The sequence below is a fragment of the Macrotis lagotis genome, chromosome 7 (assembly GCF_037893015.1).
Source record: "Macrotis lagotis isolate mMagLag1 chromosome 7, bilby.v1.9.chrom.fasta, whole genome shotgun sequence".
NCBI lineage: Eukaryota > Metazoa > Chordata > Mammalia > Peramelemorphia > Peramelidae > Macrotis > Macrotis lagotis.
Window position 1 is genome coordinate 35,372,056 of NC_133664.1, and position 21,330 is coordinate 35,393,385.

A 21,330-nucleotide genomic window follows, 5' to 3' on the forward strand; every position below is an offset into this window, starting at 1 on the left:
TGGTGTTGGGGAAAAGGAGGGGAAGTTTTGAGGAGAGAATATATAAGCCGTGAGGAGTATGTCTCCCACTATCGTGAGCTGTGAGCTGCACGTCTGAGCTAAGAGAAGACTGGATGGATATATCAAAGTGAGAAGTGCGGGGGAAGATAAGGCCAAATATGAATCTTCTAATATAGTTAAATAGATAAGAAATCAAACAGGCAGCATGGTGATTTGTACTGTCTTAGAGTCCATTTCAAATTGATAGCACAAAATGGTTCTACCCCTCAAAAAAAGAAAATGACAGGAATTAGTCAGTTTAGTGGTCTCATATGAATACCCCCTCTCTGAATCTCAGTTTCCTCATCTATCAAATGAAAACATTGAGCTAGTTGATTCTTTGAAACTCTGAAATTCCCCGTGTACGAGAGCAGAAAAGAAAGAAGAGAAAAAAATGCACGAAACAGTGAAGGACTGACAGCCATATGGGCATGGGGTGAAGGATGTGTGAACAAAGAGGTGGGTGGGTATCTGAGCAATGGAAAGAAAGAATATGCAGATACTTCTGGGAGGAGAGACCAAATGCCATCCTAATTTTAAGTGTGGAGTAGCTTCTTAGCAGCTACTCACCTCTAACCATTCTCAAATAATAAAGGAATAGAATATTGAATGTTATTAGAATCATTTACAATTCATCAAGAAAAATAAATGAACAGAATAATTTACTGTTCACACATCTCTAATGCAAACATCCATAATTTGTGTGTATGCACAGTACATATGGCATAATGCAATGTTCCTATATGGACAAAAACCTGAAGATCTGTTAATGACACAGAGGCCCAGTACCGGTGTGAATTCTGGGAGTTTCATAAGGATTATATCGTAGGACATTGAATCGTCTGAACATCCTCAGTCTGTATATTGCACATTGAATAAAATCTAGAGAACACAGGCGGTGGATTCTGATACGCAGAAACCACTATAAATGCTAATAATTATTATTGTTTCAAGTGTTATTATTATTATTATCAAACCAAGAATCTTCAAGGTAGAAGCCCTCAGTACCAAATAAAATACTAAAATACAATACCAAAGTCAAAAACCTTAGCATTCAACCTGCAACCATAGATTTCAGTAACTGCTAAGTAAAATTTAGCATTCCTTTTACTATTGAAAAAAATCTGCAAAAGGGCTGCACCAGACTACCAAAAGGTTCATGATTCCCCCAAAAGGTCAAGAATCCTGCTTTGGGAGTCTGTTCAGCAATACACATATGTGGGGTAATGTAGATTAAAATATCTACATCAAATGGTTCACAACTGTCTAGTTGATATAAACTATTTCAATGAATACTTGAGTCTCTCAAGGATGTGTAACTTTAGCATGGATATTCTCTCCCATTAATGGGAGTATTCCTCCACTGACACAGATTGCAAGTCCTATATAATCTAATAGATGCCTTTCAAGACTTGCAATTGGGAAGCAGGGCAGGGGGCAGCTTGGTGGTGCACTGGATAGAGCAATAGCCTTAGAATCAGGATGACTTGAGTTCAAATCCAGCCTCAGACACTTGATACTTCCTAGTTGTGTGACCTTGGGCAAGTCACTTAACCCTATTGCCCACACACAAAAAAAAAACTATTGCAATGGCCAAAACATCAATGCTTCTTTCTATTTGATGAGAAAGTTCTCTAAATGTATCTAGGCTGATCTTCAGTAGATATCTACCCCTCTGCCTTATTGCCTTTATATTAAATAGAGAGACTCGAATAATAAAGACCTTGACCCTAAAGATAACTTCCTTGTCCCTATTATCAGTGAGCCCTAGAAAATGGGTGCATTCAATTTCAGAATGGAAATGCTAAAATCACTTTGAAAATCAGATTACTCAAGGAGAAATATCTTTCCTTAGTATAAATAACTAAATACACAAGATAACCTCAGCCTATCTCGAGTTTGTACTTTGATGGCACTCTTTCCCCATCTGCCTTCCTGATACCTCCAACCTTCTCCAATCCACACTGTCAGTTAATTAACAAGGAACCAGATCTGTTTTGTCTGAAATGGAGAGAAATGTCTTTTCTTTACCCAAGACAAAGCTGCTTTAGAATCTGCAAGTTTAGTACAGTCTGCAATTTCTCTAAATGGAGCATCTTAAGCTCACTGATATAAACATGTGACCCGTGTTCCTACAGAATAGGAAGAATGTTGCTTAAACATTAATGATAGCCAAGTGTCAGATAACAAACACTCAACAGAGCAATACTACAGACCTGTCCTTTTATTAGTTTTCCTAAAAAATCCAAATCTTTAAAAGCGTTCTTAAAATTACATTCTTTTTCATTCTTAGGTTCAATAAATTGCATGTTGCAGTGGTGGGGGAGGAGGGCAAGTGGGTAGGGAAGGAAGATTCACATTTCCCAGTGGGGCACTGCTTAGGAAAAAGGCCCAGAGAAAGAGAGTTTGGGTGGGAGAAGATAGAGAAACGATTGGAAAATAGGGAACTCCAGCTGCCCCATAGCTGACTTCTAAAAAAAAAAAAAAGGCAGCTAGGTGGTGCAATGAATAGAGCACCAGCCCTGGAGTCAAGAGGACCTGAGTTCAAATCCAACCTCAGACACTTAATAATGACCTAGCTGTGTGGCCTTGGGCAAGCCACTTAACCCCATTTGCCTTGCAAAAAAAAAAACTAAAAAAAATAGCTGACTCCTACAAAGCTGATTTTGATGACAAAGTAGGAAAAGAGTGAAGTTATCGTGAGGTTTTAGGCCAGAAGCTCTAGTAAGGACAACTAATTGTCATGTTGTTTACTGCAGGGATTGTTTCATTCTCTGAAGCTGGGTCCCTAGTACCAACTGGGGTACACTGGACACTTAATAAATGATTGTCAATTACTGATTGATTGACTGATTCCATGTACATCTATAAAACAGAAATCATCATTTGTTGCATCCTTTTAAATATGGACATTTTTCTGGTAATGCCATATGACTGAAAAATCAGTGAATATCATAGTTTCTGAAGAGTCATAGTTATGGGTCTTCCAAAGGATAACGGAAACACATATAGCACATGTGAGTGGGCTATGACCTTTTACAAAAATAATAATAAAGGAGAAGTGGTTTAAACAGCATTATAAGAGAATTGTGAGTGGACAAAGAAGTGGGTGAAATAGCTGAAGAAAGGAATGATCAGTGGACAGCTTGAATGCACCATTTGTATCTCTACAATATTGACATATAGAAAAAGGTTCCCAAGCATGTTGCCCCCCCACACACACACATACACACCTTCTGATAGAGGATCTATAGGAAGAAACTGATGAATCAGACAGGATGAAAAAATGAAGAGAGGTTGTGATCTGCATCATTAAAAGGGTGAAACTACTTGTCTTGGATGGTTGCTATGAGGAAAGCATCAATAAGTATTAAAATGCTATGTGAATATGTTTTGTTATTTTGCTATCATTATATTTTTATGATTTTATCAAGTCTCTGGACAATATTTGGATTAGTAGTTCCTTGAGAGGCAGGGGCTTTTTTCCCCATATTGCCTATGTTTAGCAGTGTCTGGTTCATTGTAGGCTCTTGGTAAATGTTTATTGATTTGAGTTGAATTAGTTAGGAGTTTAGCATCAGTAGGGACCACGGGACAGAGTAACTGGGCCAGAACTTAACAGCTGAATAGATCTGAGTGCAAGTGATTGAAGAGACTCTTCCTCAGACAGTTATTAAGCAGAACCAGAAGTTATACTATAAGACTGAAAGCAGTTGCCAGAGGTCAAATAGAATATAGATAATCAAATAGCTTACCTTTATGAAACCTTAAATTCAAACCTCTCAGTTACTCTGTGAAGTAAGTATTGCTAGCTCTCTTGTCCAGATTTTTTAAAAATTGAGGTTCAAATAGGTTTAATGACTGTCCATGTTCAGAGATGTGACAAAGGCTTTGCCTCTGAGATACATCTAGAGTACTGACAGGACTTCAGCACTCTGGAGACAACTTAGTTTAGCATCCAGCAAGAAAGAAGAAATAGTGAAACTAGAAAGCTAGTGGCGACACCCTAGCTGGTCAGTATACTAACACAACAACATATTTCTTTCAATTTGCCACAAGAAAAAAAAAATCCTAGTTAACACTTCTGTCCATAGTGACACAGTCAACAAATATCAGAGACAAAGGATTCAAAACTAAGTCTCCTTAAGGGATTTAAAAGGGGAGAGGGAAAAGAAGTATTCTGCTTACTCTTAAAATATTGCTATGATAGTCAACTCAATGAATGGTGCAGTTTGGTGGGATGTGGGGAGGAGGGAAGGTGGTAGAGATACAATCATATCAGTCACTGCAGTTCCAATCTTGACTTTGTTCATCAATGTCTTCTCTTTTCCCATGAAGCTTACTTTGGATCCACTAAAAAGTAGCAAAATTAATATGTCTGACTTTGGTTCTTTGTTTCTTGACCAGAGACCAAGAGGATCCACTGATTTGCTAACCAGGTAGTAACAACTGACAAATGATAGCGATGCCTTCTATTATATACTCCTCCTCTTCCTCACATCCCCCAGCAACTCCCCCCATTAATATTCAATGTATTGTACCGCATACTTAGAGTGAGAACCAAATAAAGGATCCCATAATTTTCTCTTCTTAGAAAGTAATGCATTCTAATACGATGAGTTGTAACTGGAGCTTTAATAATATAATTTAAAATTTTACCAGGAATCAAAGTCAAGCTCATTGGTTTACAAGTTTATAAATTTTAATCATTTTCTTTATTTTTTTTTAAATTGGAACAACATTTTCAATCCAGAGCTTCTGAAGCAACTCCCCTGCTTTTCAAGATCTGTTAAAATCATGACTAGTTACTCAACAATCTCATTAGCATACTTTAGCCATTGGTATATGGTATATATACTGCTGGCTCTTTTCTTCTTTTCATCTCATTGAATTTCTAGGCATTTCTACAGCTAGTCTTTCTACATTGCTCCTACTATCTATAGAAGGAGTTCTTAACCTGGGACCCACCGTAAACCCTCAAAGTCCAGAGACAGATTTTTAGAATGTGAGCTTGAATGGGGAAAAAATGACATCTTAAATTTCACTAACCTCTCACTACAACTAAGCATTTCTTTCAATTATTTAAATAATATTATTCTTAGAAGAAGTGGTCCATAGGCTTCATTAGCCTGGCAAAGGGAGCTTTGATACAGAAAAGATTAAGATTGCCTACTCTGTGACTTATGGCTTGGTAGATAAATGTAAGAAACTTTCCTCCTCTGCCACCTTCCCCACCCCGCCAACTTCCTGTCAATGTTTGCAAGACCCCTGTCCAATGTGCATTCACACTTGCACACCCACACATAAACCTGTGTGTGTGTGTGTGTGTGTGTGTGTGTGTGTGTGTGTGTGTGTTAGAAGGAAGGAAGGAAGGAAGGAAGGAAGGAAGGAAGGAAGGAAGGAAGGAAGGAAGGAAGGAGGGAAAGGGAAGGAAGGAAGGAAGGAAGGAAGGAAGGAAGGAAGGAAGGAAGGAAGGAAGGAAGGAAGGAAGGAAGGAAGGAAGGAAGGAAGGAGGGAATGAGGGAAGGAAGGAAGGGGAGGAAGGAAGGAAGGAAGGAAGGAAGGAAGGAAGCAATCAAGCAAGCAAGGAAGGAAGGAAGGAATTAGGGAAGGAAGGAAGGGAGGGAAGGAGGAAGAAAGGGAGGAAGGAAGGAAAGAAGGAAGGAAGGGAGGGAGGGAGGGAGGGAGGAAAGGAGGAAAGGAGGGAGAGAGGGAGGAGGGAAGGAAGGAAGGAAGGAAGGAAGGAAGGAAGGAAGGAAGGAAGGAAGGAAGGAAGGAAGGAAGGAAGGAAAGGAGGAAGGGAAGGGAGGGAGGGAAGAAGGCAAAGGGGGGGGGGAGAATGAATGAGGGAGGAAAGTACGAGGAAAGGATGAAAACACATTTATTAAGAGTTTACCATTTATCATATACTCTGCTAAATACAAGAAATACAAACCTAAGCAAGCAAGACAGCTCCTGCCCCAAGAAGCTCTCATTCCAATGGGGAAAGACAGACTCTATAGGGGTGCCAGAGTTGGAAGGGCAGGGCATGGCTTGGAGATGGTTGCTGGGTCTCAGTCAGATAAAACCTAAGCTACCTAATCAGAGCCCAAGCCCCAGAGGCTGGCATTCCATTGAGGTTGATGAGGAAGTTCTAGTGCCAGCAGAATGACTTGGATGCCTATTCACTTGGTGCTCTTTAGTCCATCATTCAGTCTCATTGAGTTGTAATTTACTTGTGTACAAAATGAAGGATCTGGACTAGATGCTCCCCAATGACCCTTCCAACTCTTAATCTTATAATTTCTTGCCTATGTTTGCTGGGCCCAAACCAAAGTTTCTTTTGCTCTGCCTTGCAATTGGAATGGAAGGTAATTGCTAAGAACTGGACAGAGGGTTATGCTCTCAGGATTTTTGGTGTGCTTTTTCCTTAAAAAAAGTATCAGAGCTCCTCCAATTTTTTATACCTTTCTAGAAAAATTATTGGATGTGACATTCTCTTCGATATTACCTATTCATCTTGAACCTCAATGAATATGAGGATTAATGCTCTGTGACAAGTCTGTTGGTGAGTGACAGTTTTGCAAAAATAAAATTCCTTTGATTAAAATTTCACACCTAGCTGAGGATCATGAAATACTGATTATCTGGTACACTTCTAGCCCAGGGATGCCAAAAGGTTCACAAACCTCAGTACAACTTGAGGGGAACTTGGCCTGTACTTCCAGTTGGTAGAAACATAAAAACAAAACAAAAACTTCAAGCATTTGCCCAGGTGACCAGCTCCCTTGTCTAAGTTAGCAGCTCAAAATTAGTCCTAGCCACTTAAAGCCAGCCATGAAAATGAGGACTGGCCCTCATACTTGGGGCCCAAAGGAAATAAGTCTCTGAAAGTTGGCAGCAAACTAGGCCAAGGACATGAAATAAGTGGAACAGGTATAGATGCCTACTTTTGTTCTCTTTGATTTTCATATTGACTGGTGTTTCAGGGTAAGGAGATGCAGGGACACCTGGAGGATTTGCTGGAAACAGACCCTCTTGTTCTCCTGGATTTATAATAATGGAGGTAATAGAAGGGATCATCCAGAAGGACAAGAAGAATAGCACTGGAAAGCCTGGGCAAGGCAAGTCACTTTGGAGGGCCTTGGGAGACAATATGCTATATAATTAAATCACTTCACTGAAAAATCCATAGACTTGTTTCATCGTATGACCTTGGGTATTATTTCATCTTTTCAACTCTCACTTCCCATATCTTTAGAATATGGTCTCTGGTTCCATTGGTTCATTCTTTTGGTTTGCTTTTAAAAAAAAAAAAATTAAATTCAGCCTAATGCTGTTTTAAAACTTTTCATAAAGTGTTAGGTTTCAATAGATCACTAAGTGTCCAAACTAGACAGGACCTTAAAAAGGTGAACATTTTAGATTGATGTTTGCATTCTAAAGATGAAGGCTGCATTTTCAAAGCTCCAGCCTGTCTCTGGAAAGCATCAGAAATCCCATGTTGAAATAGAATAGCCATCCATGTGGGCTTACATTTGATCTCCAACAATGGAACCAAAAGATGTTTTATGCTATTTGCCCTACTCAGCATCATTTTTATAGGTAAGAGATGCACCCCTAAGGTATCATATGGGGATTTATCTACTCTTGAATCTACTTATGTGTTCAACTTGGACAGATTTCCAGAGTCAAGAGTATCATATGTTTTCTACCTACACAGTAAATTAGCATTTTCTTCTATTTGTCTTAGGATGCCACCTGGTTGGCTACAGGAATGCTCTGTAGTGCTATAATCAGAACTTGACGAGCAGATTCTGCATTTTCCTTTCACGATATTATAGACTTCAATCATCGCCTGTGTCAAACTTTATCTTTTCAAACCAAAAAGTGCTACCATTTTTAGTCTAACCTCCTGTGGAAAGTTGTTCATCTATTACCACAATCAGGGAGGTAGCAATTGTTGCCAACTAGTCCTAAAAGAATGTTGTCCTTTCTTTTGCCCTCAAGACATCAATGGATCGTTTATTATGAAAAACAGGGAAGAGGGAGGAAGGAGGGAGGAAGGGAAAGAGGAAGAGAATGATTCTTTAGTAGATATTCCTAATTAGTCTTTTTATTATCATTGTAGAGCTGATTGTGAAGATGGGAGAGGCAAAATGGTTGATAAGTGAGGTAGGATGGGGAGGCAAATGAGAGCTGGACAATGAAGGGAAATCTCATTTATTACTGTAAGAGAAGACAAAAACCACTAATATATGTACTGTGTTAGGAGATCAGACAAATATGTCCTTGATAATACTTTTTGAAGCCTTTCCTGTTCTCATGGGTAAGCCTATGATGCCTATGTTAGATGTTGTAGGCTTGTGAAATTCAGAGATCATGGAATTCTGGCACCAACCTCCTTGGTCATCTAAATGATCATTATTTAGACTTTTTCCTAGTTCTTGTGCCTCTCCCTTGAACTGTACATATAGCCTTTTTTTTTTAGGTTTTTGCAAGGCAAATGGGATTAAGTGGCTTGCCCAAGGCCACACAGCTAGGTAATTATTAAGTGTCTGAGACCAGATTTGAACCCAGGTACTCCTGACTCCAGGGCCGGTGCTTTATCCACTACGCCACCTAGCTGCCCCTCATATAGCCTTTTATGCTTTAATAACATGAGGATGAAATTTGGGGAATAGGGAAAGGCCAAAGATGAGTAATCCATGAAGAAGCAACTTAAAACTCTTAACATTCAATTATTTATATTAAAAATATGTATTTGGTCAAGGCACACTCAGTCTATTGGGGGCAGAGAAGGAATTATATTTCCTTTCTTGGTCTAATTCAAAGTCTTTTCCAAAAAAATTAAAAGAAATATCACATACAATGCAGAAAATATCCTCATAACCAAAATTTTGAAAACATACCTCTGGAATATCTTGGCTCATATGATGTTGCAGGCTGGGCAAAGTGACTTTGGGCATATGTGCTTCTTCACTTCTCAGTTAATCCAAGATATTCTATAAGGCTATGAGTTTCAGACTAGCAGTCAATCAATCAGCATTAAAAGAAGAAATAACTCTCTGGAAGTTTACTGCAACTAAACAAATAAGATCAGAGGTCCAAATAATGTGTTTGTATATATGGATAGTGATAGTAATAAGATATGTGATTTCATTGGTATTGGAAATTCCTGAATGAGAAAACTCCCTTTACTAATATATTTCTGCAGCTTCTGTCTGAAACTTCAACAACTTTTGAGAACTATCTAGAGTGCAGAGAGAAGAGGACATCTCTAGGATCACATGGCCAGTGTCAAAATCTGAGCATGGGGGGTTGAGGCTAGTTTGAGGCTTTGAAACTAGTTCTCTGTCCACTCTACTAGAAATAGAGATCAAGAAATGGAGAGAAAGATCAAGAAAGAGTAGGGTATAGAAGATAGAGAGATAGATAGATAGATAGATAGATGATAGACAGATAAATAGATGTAGAGACAGACAACTAAACACACAGATGGATAGATAGATATAGATAGATAGATAGATAGATAGATAGATAGATAGATAGATAGATAAATGGTAGATATAGACAGAATGGATAGGTAGATATACATATATATATATATACCTATGTGTACATGTATGTGTTGATATGTATATATTCAAGACAAAATATGCATTAATTGGCTTGAAAAAATCAGAATCTCAGCTTTTATAAAGAATGAAAAAATAAAACTTCTATTTTAAGGTTATCTACAAACTCGGTCCTGAAAAGGGCAAATAGAGGAAGGAGCAAGTACAGAGGATATTAGGCAGAAGCCCTAGAAAAGACCCAGAAAACAGAACAGAGATCCTGGATGGTAAAGGGATAGAGCATCAGATAAGCAGGTTATCTCAGGAAGGGGTTTATTCATCAAATAGCTCAACAAATAATTGAAGGCCAGAGATTTTAGGAAGAAGGCCATTAGAAAAAAAATGGAGAAATAAAATCAAACAGAGATAATGAGGGGTTGAAAAGAAACTGATTAAGGAAAGTAGGGTATGAAAGGTCAAGTATGTGAATAGAGCAGCTGAGAATAATGGCCTTATAAGGCTCCCTAACAGATGGATGAAGGTGAGACCATCACATGCCCCTGGAAGGAATATAAAGAGTGAGGAAAAAAACAACGAATGACAACTTTAAAATTAGAAAAATTTATTTTGGTCTAAAGGCACCCAGAATACAGCCTGACGCAAAATTTATGCAAATTGATAATGCTGATTATGCAAATGAGACCAGACATTTTGGCTGGTAAGGATGTTTTTCCTCTGGTCAATAAGTTTTCATATTTTTTTTTCCCCTCAAACCCAAACGATCACCATTGGCACAGATGACAAACACTTGTTAGCAGCATTGGCTAATTAGTTGAAAGGGGTTGAGGGATAGAAATAGTTGGTAATTTCATATGCTAACTCTAGGCGTGTGCAACCCTGCAGGAGAAATGAAAAATATAAAAGAATCCAAATCATCCATGTCTCAGATCTGGTTTATTCACGAGGACTCACCATGAGAACAGAAACAATCTTTCATTCTACTGGTCTTCATTTGACCGATTAAGAGACTTGGGAGCTATAATAATTAATAACTTACATTTATATAGTGCATTAAGGGTCTACTTTCCTGTAAACTTATGAAATATGGAGTTCAAATACAATTAGTAATGCAGATGAAAAAAAGTGAGTTTCACAGAGGTTTAGGTGCAAGATGGTATCAGAGTCCCATGGGATCAACCACCTTCTGCATATGGTCTCCTAGATGTTCCAAAAGTAGGTCAAAATCTACATGACCAAAATGAAATTAATGAATATGTTCCATTCTCACCCCCTCCAAACCTATCTCTCCACCAAATTTCCTTATTTCATCATCATCAAAGTTTACAACTGTGGAGCCTCTTTAACTCTTTCCTATGCTTCTTGTCTCTATAATTCACCAGTTACCAAATTTTGCCAATTTTACATCTACCTTATTTTTCCATATGTCCTCTTTTCTATTCACACAGTCTTTAGCCTCTTTCAAGTCTGCCTCCCTTGAATGATTGCAAGACCCTTTTAATTCTCCTTTCTTCCATTTTCATTCTTATCCACCGCATCTTCTCTGCATTTGCCAAATCACCATTCTTGAAGCGTGAATCTAAACAAGTCACTCATCTATTCAAATATCTTCAATGGTTATCTGGAAGAAACTACAAAACTCTCAGCCTCACAATTAAAACCCTTTGAAACCAATTTCTCATCCATGTTTCCAAAATTATTTCATTTCAGTCCCTTTCACTTTCCTCTTCATTCCAACTGACCCATTCAGGGTGTACTGGAGCAAACTTGAACTGACTCAGTAGAGCTTATTGTGAAATTTTTAGTGTGTCTTTATATTTTTTGAAATTGGCAAACACTACAATGGAGGCTTGATTCATTGGTCTGTTGATCGTGTAGGTTTAATAAAGTAATGGGAGAAATTAAAATAATGTAGATTAATTTTACAAGTGTGTCATGTGTATATTTTTTCAGAGAGCTGGTTATTAAATACTTACCAGTATACCACTGCATATTTCATCTCTTCATACCTTTATTCGGGTAGATACTCCTCAGTTTCAACTCTAGAATTTCCATTTTTCTTTTCAAAACACAACTCAGAGAGCACCTTTCATGGGAAGCCTTGACTCAACCACCCTTGTTGTTGGCATTTTCTCCTTTAAGTTGCTCAGGATAGAATTTGTATTTATTTCCTTATGTGCACATCATAGTCTCCCTATAGAAAGCAAATTCATGAGGGCAAAGAACTGTTCACTTTTATAATTTTATCCTCAGCATCTAGAATAGTGTCTTAGCCATCATTAGATATTAGTAATAATATATAATATAATTATAATGATGATAAATGCTTTTTTATTATTGAAATCCAAGACTGGAATCCAAGTTTTCTGGCATCCTTTTCACTGGTCACACTTCTCTATGGTACCAGAACTCCTACGCAGTTTGTCTTTAAAGAATAACACTCAGGGGCAGCTAGGTGACATAGTGGATAAAGCACCAGCCCTGGAGTCAGGAGTACCTGGGTTCAAATCCGGTCTCAGACACTTAATAATTACCTAGCTGTGTGGCCTTGGGCAAGCCACTTAACCCTGTTTGCCTTGCAAAAACCTAAAAAAAAAAGAATAACACTCATCCATCATTTTAGAAAATGGAGGACAATCAAATATTTTCTATTCTAGATCCTTTACATCATCCCAAGGAAAAGGACTTTGGTATCTGTTCAGTCTCATATGGGATCCTTGATAGGCACTGTAGAATTAGGGGGGAATAGAGTACTTAATCTGGAGTCAAGAAGACCTAAATCCCAACTTGGACACAAATGAGCTATGTGTGACCTCGGCAAGTCATTTAATTTCCCTATGGCTCCAATTCCTCATCTGTAAAATAAGCAGGTTGGATTTGATGGCCTCTGAAATCTTTGCCATCTCTAAATCTATAATTCTATAATCTCAGGAGGTTTGAGTGGAATTTATTCTCTTACTTCCCTATACCCTTGAGTGTTTTAGTGACATGGAGAACAATGGGGAAATCAATAAATAATGCTCTCATCCTTCTCTTTAGGACAGAATAGGTGAATCAAGGCAGCATTGCCTCATTTCTATTTTCCTTTTTAGACAAAATACAGGTAAAAATATGGACTCATATATAATGCTCAAAACCAACTGTCACAAACATTTAGCATATGTAGAGTCATTTAAGCTTTGAACAGACAGGAATTCCCTAATAGGCCACACTGGAAAAACTCAGCATGGAATCATATTCAACTCTCTTTTCCTGGAAACAAGATTTTCTCCTTTGCTGAGCATAATCATTTCCCATGCACGAAGCAAAGAGGAAGGAAGGAATCTTGTAATGGAAAACTGATATTTTTCTGTCCCCTTCACCCCATCTTCTTGCCAATTCAGGCCTTTGATGTTTTAATGGAGGACACTCAACAACCCAGAGAACAGAAAAAATCTTCTGTCAACTTAGTTCGACCAGTTCTGCCACCAAGGTCTGGCTATAATTGCTCTTGTTTGGCTTTGTATGAGTGATAAGATCACAAAGGTCAGGGGAAAAAGCCTTGAGAGACAATGTGATGAGCACTGTATTAATAAAAGACTCGAAGAAAAATTAATTTCCTTTTTCAAGGCAGTTGAGAGTGGGGGTTGCTTGCTCATCAAGCCTTCTCAAGTCTTTTCTAGGAATATTTGAAAAAAGTCTCACTTTGCAAAAGGGAGAATATATCTCCTCTTTGTCTCACCTTTCTTTGTAGTAACACTTTCCCAGGCAAACCAATGGACCTGACGTTTTTGAAATCACAGCAAATATGAGGGGTGTGGTATAATGTATAATTGTAAAAAAAAAATAGTAAAACCAAGACTGATTTGTAACATTCTAAAAAATAAATAAAATAAAATAAAGAAATTGAATTTATTTGGCTTTTCAACTTGATTCAATGGGAAATAGTTGATATCTTATTATTCATAAAAGCCAAAAAGTATCTCAAAAGCAGGTGATGCAGGGATACTTAAAGAATTCATCTTAGTACAGATAATTATGGTAAGTAGGGGCAGAGCTTCCTTGCTCTAAAATCAGATCTTTAGAATTTTAGAAATAAGACCTTTGTTATCATGATCAAAATTCCTTTAAGAGTTCAAAAAATAGTTTAGAAACTGTTGAACACATTAGATTTGAGTACTAAAAGAAAGAATTGTAAATATGCTTGTCCAATCCATTAGTGCAATGGAGCTGTCATGGGTAGGTGGAGAATGGCATAATGGTATAAGAAATTGGTGCTGAAGAAGACTTTTGAGAGTCCCTTGGACAGCAAGGAGATCAAATCAGTCCTTAAAGGAATTAAATCCAACTACTCGTTGGGAAGTCAAATACTGAAGATGCAGCTTAAATACTTTGGTTCCATAATGAGAAGATGAACTCATTGGAAAAGACTCTGCTGTTGGGAAAGATTGAAGGCAAAAAGGAGAAGAGGATGGTAGAAGTTGAGATGGATAGATAATGGCATGAAAGCAATGACCATGAGCTTGGATAAACTTTGGAAGAGAATGGAGGATGAAAAGTCCTGGTGTTCCATGCTAGCCTTTATTTCATAGAGTCACAGAGTCAGAAATGACTTAAGGAATGAACAAAAACAAAATCATCAAAGACAAAGTCCAGAAAATCATCAAGTGGGAATGATAGACAAATAGTATCCTAGAGAAAGAATGTGGAAAATAAAGTGTGTCTCTTCTTCAGATCTTGTCATTCTAGAACAAAGTTCCTTCTGCTTCATGTCAGTTAGGGCTCTGATGAAAGAACTAGAGAATGTTCTTCATGAACCAGAAAATTTATACTTGGATGCCAAGAGTCAAGAGTTAAGTGCTGTATTGGTTTGTAACTTGTTTAGATATTCATACCTTCACCCCGATTGGATAAGAGAGAACTTCTCATCCTATTCATCCACTCCTTGAACATTCTTACAAATGCTGGGAATACAAAGTAAAAATGTCACACCCTGCCCTAAAAGAACTTTTATTATTGTATGATATGATAAACATATTTAAGCATAAAGCAAGGTAGGAATGATACTGGTAAAGATGATATCATCATCATCACCATCATCACCATCATTATCATCACCATCAAGCATTTATCTGATGCTTTAATATTCATAAAGTGTTTACAAATATTGTCTATCTGGGAGGTAGGTGCTATGATTATCCCATTTTATAGGTGGGGAGGTAGGTGCTGATTTTATTCATTTTATGGATGGGGAAACTCAGGTCAATCAATTTTTTAAATGACTTGTCCAGGTTTGTATAGTTAGTATCTGAGACAGCATTTGAACTTGAGTCTCTCTGACTCCATTCTAGCATTCACTGTGCTACCTAGCTGCCTTAAAGATCTAGACAAACACCCTTAGGAATAATTAAAGGAAAAGAGAAGACTTTCTATTGAAGAATCAGGAAGGACTACTTGAAGGAAGTTGTTCCTGAGTGAAGTCTTGGAAAAGAATATTCCAAAAGGTAGAACTATAGTATTCCAGCCATGCAAAGATGGCACGTTCAGGTGAAGGAACAGAAATTAATCCAATAAAGCTGGAATTCACAGTGTGTATATGTGACAAAGATGACACAGAATATCAGGCACATATTTTTCCACCTGAAATAGAAGTAGAGGATCACCCAAGTCATTGGTGGGAGAGAGGGGCCTATGGGAAATGGGTGAAGACTAGACCATAGAAAGAGAATATTTCCATTTGGAGGAAGAAATGAGTACCAAAGGTGAGTGGGATGAATATTGATACTAGCTAGCTCTGTCTGTCCTTCCCATTTCTTCTAAGTGCCTTATTTCTCAATGTACCTGCTATTTTTCTGCCCACTGTGGAACTTTCTGCCTTTTCAGGTACCTACCTGACTGATCTTAACAAAAAAGAGAAAGTGAGTACAAGGGACAATTACCTTCTCCTTTTCCAATCTAGATCTTGATAACCTTTGTTCCACTTTTACCTTTAAAGGCAAGGTCACATGTAGGTATTATTGGTGAATCTTTATACATGATAAACAAAGGTTAGATTCATCTTCCATCCTGAGGGAAATCCAACTTGGCTTTCCAGGGCTTTACACCATAAAAATATGTAGGAAAGGCCAGGACTCAGAAGGGAAAAATGAGATTGAAATTCTGGAGATGGAGGGAAAAACAATGAAGAGAAACAGGATGTTCCCTCTAGGCAAATCAAGACCTAACTTGAGAGAGGAAGAGATAAGAAGCCATTTGAGGTTCAATTGCTTCCAGTTTCCTCCTGCTTCAATAGACTCCCCCCGCCCCAACCTAATGGAGAATCTCACCAAGTCATCAGCAGACAAAGAAGGATAAAGAAAATATGGAAGCAACATCAAGAGTCAGCAGTAGAGCAGCTAGGTGGCAGTGGATAAAGCACCGGCCTTGGAGTCAGGAGTACCTAGGTTCAAATCCGGTCTCAGAAACTTAATAATTAGCTAGCTGTGTGGCCTTGGGCAAGCCACTTAACCCCATTGCCTTGCAAAAAAAAAAAACCTAAAAAAAAAGAGTCAGCAGTGAAGGAGTAATGGAAGCAAGAGGAATTCCTGTATCCACCAGTCATTCCCTGGTGATCATTTCCAGGCTCTTCTTGGAATATGAGTAATAGAATTATAGACCTAGACCTGGAAGGAGTATTAGTGGTCATCTGGTCCAAACCTTCTCATCTTACAAAAGGAGACAACAAGGTCCTGACAGTTAAAATGATTTAGGATCATAGACTCACAGTTCAAGAGCTGGAAGAGACGACCATGGCCCTCTAGTCTGAACTCTTCATCTTATGGATTCCTGCCCTTTTAGAACCCAAGGAGATTAAGTGACTTAGGAACATAAATTTTGATCTGGAATGGACCGCGGAGACCATCGAATCAATCCTTTCCCTTTATAGAGGAGGAAATGGAAGCCAGGGAAGTTAAGTGACTTACTCAGACTCACACAATATGAAAGATGAGACCTGATCCCAGCCACTCTAGCCTCAGAATTAGCCCCTTCTCCACTGCACCAAAGTTGAATGCTAGCAGGCTTAGTTGGCATAACATGCCAACTAAATAAAATTAGCAATCACATTTACATGGCTTACTAATGTTTGGAAAGCATTTCCTTACAATAGCCCTGTGGGGCAGATGCTGTAACTCTGATAAATGGAAAACAGAAGCAACAAGCATAGGGTCATCCAGTACATAACAGAGCTTCCACTCAAACCTAGGAACATAGTGATGTCTTCAATGACCCAAATAAAATCTTCACATTCCTCTTGCCGGGTAAGCTCCAATTTATACAGAGTAGAGGCAAACTTTAGGAAGTACCTACTATGTGCAGAGCAACATTCAAGTCACTGAAGGAGAGAAATAATTTATAAAGACATGTCCCTGTTGTCACATAGTTTATAATTCAGCAAGAAATTAAGATACAAGAATGTAGAATATGGACATGAAATAGAGACAAGACAAAATGTTGGTTAGCATCTCAGGGGAAAGGGTTTTTCTAATGGGAATTCAAGAGAGTCTTTATGGAGTAAGTGGTATCTGAGCTGAGATTTGAAGAGTAAATGCACATTCAATAGGCAGAGATGGCAGGGAAGATTTCAGTCCAGTCTTGGGACACCCCATGAGAAAAACACTAAGTAAGTTGGGAGTGCTGGTGAATAATTCTGTATGGCTGTAGAAGAGGGAAGCTAATGGGAAAATGAGCTGAAAATAAGGCTGAAAGGGTAGCATGGTGCCAATTATGAATGGGAAAAGTCGAGATTGAGTCTCAACCTTTTCTTCTACGAAATTATTTTCAGGGGGCGGTTAGGTGGCTCAGTGAATAAAGCACCGGCCCTGGAGTCAGGAGTACCTAGGTTCAAATCCAGTCTCAGACACTTAATAATTACCTAGCTGTGTGGCCTTGGGCAAGCCACTTAACCCCATTTGCCTTGACAAAAAAAACCTAAAAGAAATTATTTTCAGAATCTATTTCCAGTATTGATTCAGAGTTATGTAGTGAATGGATATCTAGTAGATGGCAGAGTTTCAAGTCCAAAACTCAGATGTGTATTTTCTGTATGACATTATACAAGTCATTTAACCCCTTAAGGTCTTAGTTTCTTCATTAAAAAAAAAAAGAAGTGATCACACTGGATGGCCCCTAAGACCAAAATTCCAGCTCAAAATCTGTTATCCTGTGAATAGTAGTTTCTGGAACTAGAAGAAATTCTAAAGATCATGGGGGGTCCAGTTCCCTTACTTTTTGGAAGAAGAATCTGAGAACTGAACCAACTTTGGAAGAGGACTCTGAGAACTGAACCAACTTGGCCAAAAGAACAAGCCAGGGCTATTGCCAGCATGTCACATTTGAATCCACATCTTCTGCCTTCAAAACCCTTTCCTCTAAGTTTCTTTGCATAATCTTTTTTTTTATTATTGCACTAAATTGCACTAAAGATACTGAGTGTCATCCATCCTGTTATTTTCAGATGGAGCTCCCAAAATATGAGAAGTCATCCTCCTTCAAAAGAACTCCCAGGGAATCCTCCCTGAGGTTTTGTCAATATGAAAAAAAGGAATTATATTGAGCTTTAAATTTTTATTGAAAAATTCCCATATCAAAGTGGAATGGGTTTTGGGGGAAAGTAATATGTGACCACCATTGGACATCTTCCAGCAAAAGTTGGGTTTTTGTCAGAAATTTTGTAGAGAAGGTTCTTATGGTTAGACTAGATGACTAATGAGGTCCCTGCCAGCTCAAAGATTCTATGAAATAACAAAAACCCATTCATAAATAATTTCAGTGTTTAAAAACACTTTCATCAGAAGTCTGTTAGAGCTGTACTCAAATACTTGTATGAATATATGATCTCAGCAAATTAGACATTCCTTCCCATGATCCAGGTTCAAAATCATCCCTCTCAACCCATCTTGTGTGGCTTTTGTCTTTGTCTTCCCATAAATTCCCCAGAGAAACCCAGTCAGTATGCCAAGGAGCCTTTTCTTCAGGAGACAGAGGTGTAGCACAGTTGGTAGAACCCAGGGCCTGGAATCTGGAAGACCTAAAATTCAACCTCAGATACTTTCTAACTGAGTGAACCTGGACAAGTCACTTAACTTCTGCCTGCCTTTATTTTTTAAACTGCAAAATGGGATCAAAATGACACAGACCTCCAAGGACTGTTGTGAGAATCAATTGAGAAAATATTCGTATAAAGTGTTTCACACAATATATGGTACATTGTAGGCATTTAATAAATGTTTCTTTCCTTCCTTGCTCCTGACATTTCCAGGATACTAGTAGAGAACCTGAACTGTTCACATATTATCTCTCAACCTTTCCAGGTGACTAGCCCAGGTTCTGTTTCAAGCTCACATGTCTATGATGGCCTTCTTTAGAACTTCTTTGAAATTCTTTATTTATTATATTTTAAAGTCCATATCCCTCCATTACCTTCCCTGGGGTACTCAAAGACAGTAGGGCTGCAGGTTTCATTGACAAACAACATAGAATTCTGATGCTGAAAACAATGTTCTTTGTTTCAAGGAGAGATGTTTGAAATCATTAAGAGTTTTGTCATTTCCTGAGGGTGACCCAAGCTGCTCTCTTGGAATTGGAAATGACCTTAAAGGTCAGTCATCTCATCCAATCCCTTCCATTTTCAGGCACAGAAACTAAGGATCAGAGAGATTAAATGATGTGTCCAAAGTCTCTCAAGTAAAAAAAAATACAGGATTTGAACTCAGGTCCTGTGTCTCCATGTCCAGGATGCTTTCTGCCCTATTACCTTGACTCGTATTAAATTCTGGGCCAAATCAGCATTCCTCTGTACAGTTTGTCTCAGTCATGCCAACACTGATAGAGAAACTGTATCTATATGAGGTTATGAGCACAAGTATTATTGTCCTCATCTTGCCAGTGAGGAATCAGAGACTCTAGGAGACTAAACAATTGGTCCATCCATGGTCATGCAAGGTTTCAATCTAGGTCCCTCTCAACTTCATACTCAGAGCATGCTCTCCATTGTCCCCCACAGCATTTCCTGGTATTCTAGATGAGAAAATGAAGCAAGGAGCAATTATGTGATGTATGCCAGATATCTTGTGTGGCATCAACAGTGGAGCTTGTGGAAGGGCCCATTAAACCTCCCTCTCAGTCTTTCTGCTCATCTTCTGCTCCCTCCTGGAGCCATAGCTCCTACAGAAGGAACAGAAAAGATACCACAAAAGATACACAACCAGATTGGGTTGGTTTTCTGGGGTAGTTTGGTTGAACTGTTTCTCTTTGTTCTAAGGGAAGATTTGAGGAGAGGGATAGGGTGGGAGAAGGGGGTAAAGGTTTCTATCTAGAAATGAAAATGGCATAAAAAGTCAATCAAAAACTACTTGTTAAGTGCCTAGTGGATGCTAAGCACAGAAGATGCAATGGCAAAGAAGGAAATAATGCCCACTCAGGGCAAGTTCACATTTTAACAGATGAGACAAGGATAGAGAGAAGACATTCAGACAGAGACAGACAGATTATAGAGAGATAGTGAGATAGTGGTATAGATAGTGAGATAGACAGACAAGCATAGATAAATAGACAGGTAGATAGACAGACAGGCAGACAATGACAGAACAGAGATGCAGGCAAATAGATAGGCAGAAAGATAGATAGTCAAACAAGGAGGCAGTGATTGACAGGCAGGCAGGCAGGCATATAGATGATAGGTGGATAGATAGATAGATACATAGATAGATAGATAGATAGATAGATAGATAGATAGATAGATAGATAGATAGATAGATAGATAGATAGATAGATAGATAGATAAAATTATATAAATACAAAATAACTAAATACAATGCTGTTTGGAACGGAGGAAACTAGCAAAGCTGAGGGGAGGGGGTTCAGAAAAGGTTTCCAAGAGAAGGTGACTCAGGTGCAAAATGTCCTCAATGAGGTAGAGGTTAGGAGGAAGTGTGTTTCAGTGGTGATACTGGCCAGAGCCAAAAAATAATCACAATAACAACAGGAAATATTTGCTTCAATCTTTAAGGTTATAAAGTATAATATCTTATTTGAGCTCACAACACTCTGTTGTTCTATCATGATTCTCATCTTAAGAAACAGAGACAGAGAGACATTAGATGACTTTGCCTAAGGTCACACAGCCAATGTGTATCATAGGGAGGGTCTGAACACAAGTCTTCTTTCCTATTCACCAAAAAGTAATAATAATAAGGATCTCAGTACTCTGTCAATGTGTCTCCATGGTCAAGGGAGCAATATCTAGTTTTCCTATCCAAAAAGCATTAGATAAATCTCTGGTGACTTGAGCTGACTATATTTTTCATTAGTCATTCAAAAATGTTTTTGGGGCACATCCTGCCAACTCTCAGATTGGCTGAATTCCTAATTTTCCTGAATTTGGTTTGGTGGGGTGGAGGGTCTCTGAGACCCCCATTGGTCTAAAAAGGTTAGATGAACTCCATGCTCACCTGATTGTTGCTTCCCAGCAATAATTCTCTTCCCTCACCTCTGCCCCTTGGAATAACCTCTAGATGTCTTCAAAACTCAACTTATACACAACCTTCTATAGGTGTCTCCCCCCCTTTCCCCACCCCATGAAATAATTTTGCATTTGGGGGTATATATTTGTATTTACTTAGTTATGTACATATTGTTTTCTCCCTGTGGAATGGAAGTTTCTTGAAGGCTTGGATTCCCCCCCCCTCCCAATTTGTATCCTGAGTGACTGGTGTATATC